Here is a 10,045-nt window from a genome sequence, read left to right on the forward strand (position 1 = left end):
TCTGGGACTCAGAAACCGCCTCCCCGAAGCAGACTGGCTGCTTGGGCTGTCAGTGGTGAGGCTTTATAACCAAGGTTGACTGCCTGGGTCGAGCCAAATATCTTTCGGCCTGTAATCTGACTAAAACAAGTGTACTTTTTTTTTTATTTCAATTGTTTTATTTAAATAATTAGAGGTAATAATCTTTCCGCAAGTCAAAGTATCAAAAAGTAAAATTAAAAGCTGTGCATTCAAAGTGAAGTAGAGGAAAGTAACCTAGAAACAGGGGCGTTTCTAGATATTTTTCTTTTTCAGCGGTGGGGGCTCCCCAGAAAATATTGAAAACAGAAATAAAATTATGGTAGAAAACAGGCATAGTAAACATGATTTTCGTGCTCATGTGCAGCCCTGTTTCCTGTTTCAGACTTCTTATGTGAAGAGTGGAGCTTCACAAGAAGGCATGTTGGATAATTGTTCTGCTAGGGAGAATTTAATGCATTTAAACTTTAAATGCATTAATGCAAGTAAAACCTATAATCCTACTTCAGTAGCTTAATAATGCACAGGTTGTATAATCCAAATATATTCCCAATATTTAATGCACGTATTATGTCCAGTAACACTTTTCAAAATGATATTATTGGATTATGATAACAGATTCATTGATGCATGTATCTCTTTAATGTTCCAGCTGTTGATGATTTTAATCACTTATTTATTGTTCTGTAGCTTGATCTACAATAAGGCAATTAATCTGCAAAAACACTAACTAACAAGACCTTTAAAATAATGCAATGCGGTAAAAGCAGAAAGTAGCATAATATGGAAAAACCACGTGTCTAAGTAACAGTACTCCAGTCCAGTAGCTTTGGTGGATGGGGCACCAGGGGACCAGTCATATTTTGGTAGGCTGTTTTGCAGAGTGCATTGCAGTTATACCAAATGCCACACTTTGAATTTAAAAGGCTATATAGGTATTAGAAGTAAAGTAGTCCCCTCATTATGCAGAATATCATGTACTGGTACTGCTTTAAATGTTTTCATTATTGTTCAGGCAGTAACACATAAGCAGGATATCTTTAAAAATATTTACTACATTTATATTTTAAGCAAACTGGAATTATTTGTGTGACTGTAAAGCAAACATAAAGGAGTGGTTTCAAAGAGGGCTGCATTCATGTTGTGGTGTTGTGTTAAAAATTTCGGTCACTATTGAGATGCTTTCCAACAGTTTTGATATTATCCAGCAGGAACGAAGCTCCTCTTTCAATCTGTTTAGTCATAAGTTGGGATCCAATGACATGAACCAACTCCAACTAAAGTTTGGAGAAAATATTTGACATCCAAGAGGAGGTCATAAGATCGTACAGTCGCTTAAAAATGAAAAGAAGCACAATCCAAGAGAGATCATGCATAAATAATAAAATCATTGCCAAAACTGATGCCTGTTCACACATCACACTTGGCAAATGCAAAGAATGATGCAAAGTGTGGATGAATGAAACCAGTCTGACACTCCATGCAAACGTGTTGTAAATTAGTGAGTGTGGACAAAGAAAAAAATGGTCCTACTAAACGGGGACAATTCTGTGGCTCAGAAACACTTCAGAAATTAGCATCTGTGACACAGTTCACTTAGCCATCCACAACTGAGAGTTAAAGTTAAAGAAAGTTGATTTTAGTGACTTTGAATCTGGTATGGTTATTGGACCGAGCTGAGCTCACTGCATTCAAATGGCCTTCACAGTCACCAGATCTCAATCCAACAGATCACCTTTGGGAAGTGGCGGAACAGAAACTTCTCATCATGGATGTGCAGCTTACAAATCTGGAGCAACTGTGTGATGCTATCATGTTAACCAAAATTAGAAAGGTGCAGAATGTTTTCTGCACCTTTGTAATTCTATGCCACAAAGAATTAAGTCCATTCTTAAGTCCAACCTGGTATGAGCAAGGTTGGATAACAATGAGATGTAAAAACAACAAAATTAAATCCAACATCATGCTATAAAAATAATAGATTATTGGACAAGGTGGGTAAGGGGGTTCCTTTTGTCTGAGCCCCAGTGCTGCTAATCTCATAATCCATCCATTTACTACAGTATGAGAGCTGTGAGTAGAAAGATGAGTCACCACAAAGCTCCTGCAAACATGTGAAGAGATGGCCAAGTCTGTCTGCCTTGTAAGGTAAAACCGGCTATATCTTTCTCTGTCTCTCTCTCACACACACACACACACACACACACACACACACACACAGAGGCATACACAATGCAGGAAAGCGGGATAGACCTGACAGTCTGGAGAAAGTGGAGCTCTTCCATATATGGACAACCTTCCAGTGGTAAGTGTTTGGAAAAGTGATGTCACAGTCAGAGAGCAGGCTGCCAGCTCACTGCCTGCAGTCCCCAGCCAAAAGGAAGCTGCCTGCCACTGCTCTGCACCTACAAAGGAGCAGAAAGAGGCATGCAGCAGCAGCTCTGTGGCTCAAAGATGGAGGCAGTTGGCTGCAGCTTTTACTAAAGAGTTTGGACTCATACACACTCCCATTAGCTAATTAGCCTACAGCCATTTGAAGAGCAAAGCAATTCATTACATTTACTTTTAATATAATTCCAGAAACAGCTGGCTAAAAGGTGAAACAGTGGTTATTATCTATGTGAACTAACTCTGTTTGATAAGTCATTTGCAGACTAATGATTTAATTAAGAAAGCAGAGCCTGCAGCCACACCGTTTGCATCTTCAGGTCTTGAAGCTAACAGTTATATGCTATCCAATGTTAGTAAGCTGATACTTTATATTTAGCATGCCTGTGTAGGTTCTCAAAGTCAGGGCTAAAATTCAAAGCAACTGGACTTCTTCCCCCACTCCTAAATTTTGGATCACATGAGCCAAGATCTAAATCTTGGGGCATTCAATTTGAATTTAGAAATCCGAAATACCAAGTTCCCAATCAGAATTTTCAACTGGAAACCCCTCCCACTTGAGTTGGAGTTCCAACTCCAAAAGTCAGAGTAATGCTACCCCACCCCAGACTCCACAACCCAAGATGACAGCAGTGCACATAAACAGCAGTAAAATTCTACAAAGTCTGTACTGCTACTGTTGTATATTACTCACAACACAGACCAGCTGCTATCCATGAGTGTGCTGAAGCACAAACAAGTGTTACACCATATTGTTAGTGAGCATGGCTCTAGTGGTGCAGTGGTTAACATGTTCATTTAGCAATCAAAAAGGCATCTACTTCAGTTTCACCCAGAGATGAAAATTCTCTTTAGGGTTGTGTCTGGAAGGGCATCTGGTGTAAAAAGCTACCTTTGTGGAAAGGAAGGAGCTGAAAGTAGCCATCAAGCTGTATTGCTAGTAATGCATAACTGGCTCTGCTTTGCTAAGGAGCAGTCAACGTGCGAATGATGGGGAAAGAGATTTCAAGAGTGCATTATAGGTGGCTGATATTTTGTGTCCTATAGGGCACCACCTCTTTTCAGCGATGGTGTCCTTTCTCCTTTAGGTGCAGATTTAAAGCTCAGTCTTGCTTTGAGGAGCTGTTTCTATGTAAAGGCCCAAACTCTCTTGCACAGCATATGTTTTATTGTTTAGCTTGTTTGTGTATTTTGTCCTTGGGATGAACCAGATTTTGTCTGAGGCTGTTGCTGGGTCTGAAGCACGCCGAATGTGATGTTTGGACAAAATTTTGAGTTTTTCCGACAAACCTGCCACATAAAGAACGCCAGTGTTGTTCCTCCTGCTGTTCTGCTTCTCCCTGGTTAATATCTTTTCCAAGGCCAAGTTTAATAACCACATATTTTAAGTGCTCTCTTAATGTGCTGTGTGTCCCTTTTCTGTCCCTCGTGCCTAAGAGGAAACACTCTCTGCTCAGCAGTGCGAGGTCATGATAACCAAGTTTTTGTTCCAGTGGGCGGTGGGAGTCAGAGAGTTTTTATATCTGAAGAAGTCTCTCAGATAAGACGTGAACTAAAAAAAGGAACTCTGGTTGCTTTCAATTAAAGGACCAGAACACACAATGCAGCCAAAATGATGGGAAAGTATATTTTGACCCTGAAGGGAAGTTGAGATTACTTATGACAAGCTTCTCAGTCTCTTTCCAGTTTTATGATGTCCTCCTCTTGTAACATGAACAAGCTTTCCAAACTTTGAGAATGATAGTGAAATCAGCTAAAGTGTGAAAAAAATCCTACCTGGAAAAAAAAAAAAAAAGAGCATTTAAGAGGACATTTGTTATTAATGGATGCTGCTGCTATCAAATTCATGGAAAAAAGAAAGTAGACATTCTTTAAATTCTATGATTTCACATTTCTCAACGTAATAAAACAAATCATCTTGTCCTTAGCAGGTTTTATAATAGATAAATACAGCCTCGCTGTGTCAATCAAATAAACTTCCTCAGAGAGTGTGAGCTCCTCTATAAAACACAGATGTTTTGGCAGCTTTCTAGTCTGGAGCATCCAGATATGTGTTGTTCTCAAGGTCTTTCCAAACAACTTGAAGTCCACCATTCCACAGCGAAAAAGAATATAAACAAGTGGAAAACATTCAAGACGGTTACCAGTCTTCACAGGAGTAGATGTCCCAATTTCACCCCAAGGTCAGACTATGCAACACTGCAAAAAAAACAAAAAAACAAACAAACAAAAACAAAAAAAAAATCCAATCCAAGAGCTACATCTCAGACTCCCCAGGCCTAAGTCAGCATGTTAAATGCTAAACTCCACAAAAGCACAATTAGAAAAAGACTGAACAAGTATGGCTTGTTTGGACAGGATTACCAAGAGAAAGTGTCATCTGTCTAAAAAGAACTGCTTAGATTTGCAAAGCTGCAAGGGATGAAACCACAATACCTCTGCAACAAAATTTTAGACAGATGTGACTGATTTCTGTCCATAATGCACATCACCATGTTTAGTGAAAACCAAAAACATAGCATATTAGCACAAACACCTCAAACCAACTGTCAGCACGGCAGTGGTGGTGTGACGATTTGGGCTTTTTTTGCAGTCACATGACCCGGGCACCTTGAAGTCATCGACTTGACCATGAACTCCGCTATAGAGGAGAGAGTTTGTCTGGCAGCTATAGCTTGGCTGAAATTGGGTCATGCAACACGACAATGATCTCAAGTACAGCACTAAAGAAAAAAATGAAGGCGCTAACCTCAACATGATTAAAATGCTGTGGTGGGACCTTAAAAGTGCTGTGTATAAACAGATGCCTGCAAACCTCAATGAACTGAATCCCATTGAAAAGAAGCCAAAATTCCTCGAGAGTGACGTGAGAGACTGACAAAGTCTGCTGAAGGTGGTTTTACCATCTGTGGCATTATGGGGTGTACTTTTCACACTCTGTTGCAGTATTTTGACTTAATTTTTCTTTGATAAATAATAACATCCAATATGCCGTATAGTGTTGTCCATCTAAAGTTGGATTTAAATCATTTTAGAATCTGGTAAGGACGAGACAATTTTTATTATGACCTGAAACCTTAGACTTGAAAGAGGGAGTATTTTATTTTATTCTCCAAAAATCAGGACACTTTAAGTTGTTGAGCCATTTCAAACTAGTGAACTGACCAACATTGTGATCTCTACAGCTATACTGCTAGCAGGGCTAATAAGGTTTCTATTTTTATGCTTTAAAATACAGCCAAAACTAATAGAAGTCCACCCCAGAGAGCAGCAACAGGAGCTCTAATTGGCCGTCTGACAAAAGAGGCTCGTCCTCTCAGTGCTGCAAATGATGGCTTATTAAACGCATCAGTTAACCCATTCTAATTAACCGCTGAAATATGTATAATTACTCTGGTGGCACACTCCACGCCACACAGTTTGGGTGGGCAGACAAGGGGAATTTCTGTGCGGTCCGACTGCTTGACGTCAACATTCAGCAGAATCCCAGAATATCTTCTGAAGAGTTAGTGGTGCAAAGACGCTCGGGCCTGCTTTCTGAGGCACACGGGTCATGTGAAGAGCTGGTGCGTTTGGCTCAGTCTGGTCTCTGGCAAGTTCCCAAGGTATTCCAGTCATGTCGGGAGGGGAATTCTTAAATAGCTGTCCTTGCTGTTAAAGCTGAGCCATGTATGGGATACTGCAGCACAACCATGATAATCCTATTGAGTTGTACATGTGTTTGGGTTTGTGGTCAAACATCAGGAGCCAAAACACCATCTGGGATCAAAAGAAACATACTGCAGGAACAGGATAGAGAACAGCACGACTCGGTCCAAAACAAAAGGTTGGTGCTTTTAGCGTACAGATTTGCAGCAACTTGCAGGAGCTGATTTTAACTGAGAGCTCAGGATCAAAAAAACGACATTGGACAAAGCTCCTAAAAACATGGTTTAAAATCTGTACCTCTTAAACAAAGCAGGACCAGTGTCCTTGGATAATTATGCCTGCAATAGGCCAAGTTTTTAGGCAACTTATCTGAATAAATCTAAAAAGGCTTAGCAGCTCAATTAGATTGATGTTATGAATTAGAAAGTTGCCACCTTGAACAGTGGCTAATGCAGTTTGCAGATTTAAACCAGGGGAAAAAGTGTTTATTGCCTGTAATGTCAGACCTACAGAAATCTCATATTTCAAGCATTCAACAGCCTGATTATGCCATTGAGACTGAATTTAGTTGGTTTTAATTGGACTGAGTTTCCAATAAATATATATATGGATCCTTACTTGATGATGAGAAAGACAAAATATGCAAGATGCATTGAATATTTCTTTTTCAGTCACCTTTCTAAATCAACATGTGTTAATAAACCTCTCTGCATTGAATCACACTTGTTAATCTCTGTTTCTATTCCAAGGCATGTCTTTTATCCTGTTTTCCTTCTCTCACCCCAACTGGTTGCAGCAGATGGCCCCGCCCCTCCCTTAGCTGGGAGGTTTCTTCCTGTTAAAAGGGAGTTTTTCCTTCCCACTATCGCCAAAGTGCTTGCTCATACCGGGTCATATGATTTCTGTATTTTTTCTTTGTATATATTATTGTAGAGTCTACCTTACAATATAAAGCACCTTGAGGCAACTGTTGCTGTGATTTGGCGCAATATAAATAAAATTGAATTGAAAATATAGAAATCCCTCATCAGAAACGACCAAAACTGTCAGAAAAAGATGTTTTGTGTAAGAGCATAACACTCCACAAGGAGGCTAATGGGAAAATTAGATTTTCAAGACTTTTATGTAACTTAAACTGACACGGTGTCTCCTCCCAGGCCAGTACAATACATGTGATTAAACCCATTCCTGCTCCAGTGGAAGTCCTCAAAGGCTTTGGCTCGAGTGGCCCTCTATGAGGGAAGGAAAGGGAACAGAGAGCCAGTTAACCTTCCCTGAACAAATACAGATAAAGAGTTCACAAACAAGTGCAGTTCTCCTCCTAATGTGACCACCCAAGGACACTTGAGTTTTCTGTGACGTGTGTGACCTTTTTCGGGTTTCTTAACTGTCCACATAATTTAGATTGACATCAATGTGTGAAACAGTACAATTAGCTCATAAAACAGGGAAAGCCCCCGTGTGTGCCTGTAGTCTGTAATTAATCATTAAGCCACATGCACCCAGCAGGCGCACGCCTAGCAAAACAGAAACAGCTCCAAAGCATATAATATTGCAACTTGAATACTTGTACGAGGAGAAGCATGGGTTAAACGAGGGTGTCTACTTCCTGCAGATAAGTGACAGCCAGTAGTAAGAAAAAAAGGAAATTATTTTGACAAGAAAGCTGTGCAGGCAGCTCGATAAGCCTGCCCTCAGATTACCACTTCACCACCAGCCCGAGACTGTGATGCCTTGTGTTATGCTTTCTTTTGTAATCTTTCTCGACAGCTGCCGGTGAGCCCTCTGTTAGTCTGCTTTCGCCTGGCAGAAGAGTCTCATCGTTCAAGCGGAGACAGGATGCCAGTTTCCTCAGAAAATAATGACGTTGCATGCTTCATGGACAATCGCTACACTGTTAGAAGAGCTGAGTGGTAGTCAGAGGGGGCGTGGTGTGGCTATCTGCTGAAAATATTTGGGCATATGCTAAAATAGACTCTCCTTTTTGTCTATTTCTGGCAAAAAAAAGCTCTAAAATCTACCTTAAAGTTCCTGCTCAGCACCAAACATCTGACTAACACAGCTGGGAGCTGCTTTAGACACAGTGAACCAACCAAGTCCATTTTTGGAGATGGTAGAGACCAAAAACAGAGCTACAGGAGTGTGACGAGACCATTTATATGAATGATAATGTTGTTCTGCAATGCTGGATATACAGAACTTTCTCATATCGGGTTAAAAATGTCATGCTTTACCTCCTGGGCTGCTGATTGATGTCTACATTACAGTTTAAAGAACACAAATATAATTTATTGTATGCGAAAAAATCTTGGTGTTTGAAAAACGGACAGTTTCTGTGTATAAAGAATGTGATTGTGGGGACACTGTGTTTAGGGAAAGATTCATTAAGTGGAGCTTAATACAAACAAGAAAATCTCAGGATCTGAGTCCATCTCTTGTCTACCTCATTTTGGTGGCATGTTGCTTGGCACTAAAGGGTACAAGCCAGATGGGTGACAGCTGTGGCAGAAACCACGACCTGTATCAGAAAGACAATCTAATTGTTTCTAAATGTGAATCCTCACAGTAGCCTGAAAGGCAGAAAACCGCATTACTCATCTTCTTCCGAGCATAAAAACATATTGTGGTAATTATCCAAGTCCATACAAAACTTCCAAAGCCATAATGAGTATCCCACATGGCTGTTTTAAACTTTCTAATGCTGGTTTCCCGGCTGGTATCTAAGCAGCACGAGGCTTAATGAGCCTACTGCTGTGAAACGATTTCAAAACTATTTCAAAAGACGATACAGGAACAAAAACAAATTGCCTATTAATTGCAGTACAGCTTTTTCAAAGTATCTTGATCATGTCCATGACTGAGCTGGCATTTTAGGTCTTGTAAATAATAAAAAAGGTCTAATTACTCAAATTATATATACCTGATATGGCTGTTTATATATAGCCAGATCCCTAGAAATCTGCATTTCTGATGTTTTTTGGGGGGGGGATTATGCTCCAATGGAAGCTATTGATGTAAAACTTACCATTTATGAAACACTACTGCCTTTAATGACTACTTTTATTACTTTTCCCCAAATCTTTCTGTTAGCACAGAGTTTGTCAAAATGTTGACCAGCTGGGAAAGCAACCTTTTAAATATACTCAAAGGTAGACATGGCCAAAGTACAATAAATTGTCAATGATCAGTCATACAATAAAGTGTAAAGGTAAGCAACAAACAAGCTATTCTGAAGCTTTTGATTGGTCAATGTGTTGTACGCGGATAGTGGGAACAGCAGAGAAGATCATCGGGGTCTCTCTCCCCTCTATTGAGGACATCTACACCACATGATGCATTCGCAAAGCCACCAGCATTGTGGCTGATCGGACACACCCCTCTCACACACTCTTCACACTCCTGCCATCTGGAAAAAGGTACCGAAGCATTCGGGCACACACATCCAGACTGTGCAACAGCTTTTTTCCACAAGCCATCCTTCTCCTCAGCAAAAAGGGACTGACTGATAAACACGCACACATACACACACAAACATTATCACTCAGCTTAACTCAACTACCTCAAAACATTGAGACTGGACTGACTAATCAACACAAGCGCAAACATACTGACCTACACCACCAAACCATCGTACACACCAACCTGTAAATGCTCTTTTGCACAATATTATTACTGGACTTTCTGCACTAACTTCTGCACTTCCTAATTTTTGCTGCTACACTAAGGAATGTTTACTGTTCCTCCACTACCTCAATTCATCATCACAAAACCTTATTATTATGTTACGTTGTGTTTTTTTGTTTTTTTGTCACACTGTCACTTGCTGCTCTTGTTTGCACATTTGCACGTGCACTTTGTTGTCTGCTGTCTGATAACAAAAAAAAAAGTCTTCCTTAGATAGTTAGATAGTTTTTTGTTAATTTATGTTGTAATTTATGTTAGGTCAGTCTGTCTTGTCTCTGCTAGCCAGCTAACTAGGCCTCTTAGTTAG

This window comes from Aulonocara stuartgranti (assembly GCF_965226115.1).
Source record: "Aulonocara stuartgranti genome assembly, chromosome: 19".
In the NCBI taxonomy this organism is placed as follows: Eukaryota; Metazoa; Chordata; class Actinopteri; order Cichliformes; family Cichlidae; genus Aulonocara; species Aulonocara stuartgranti.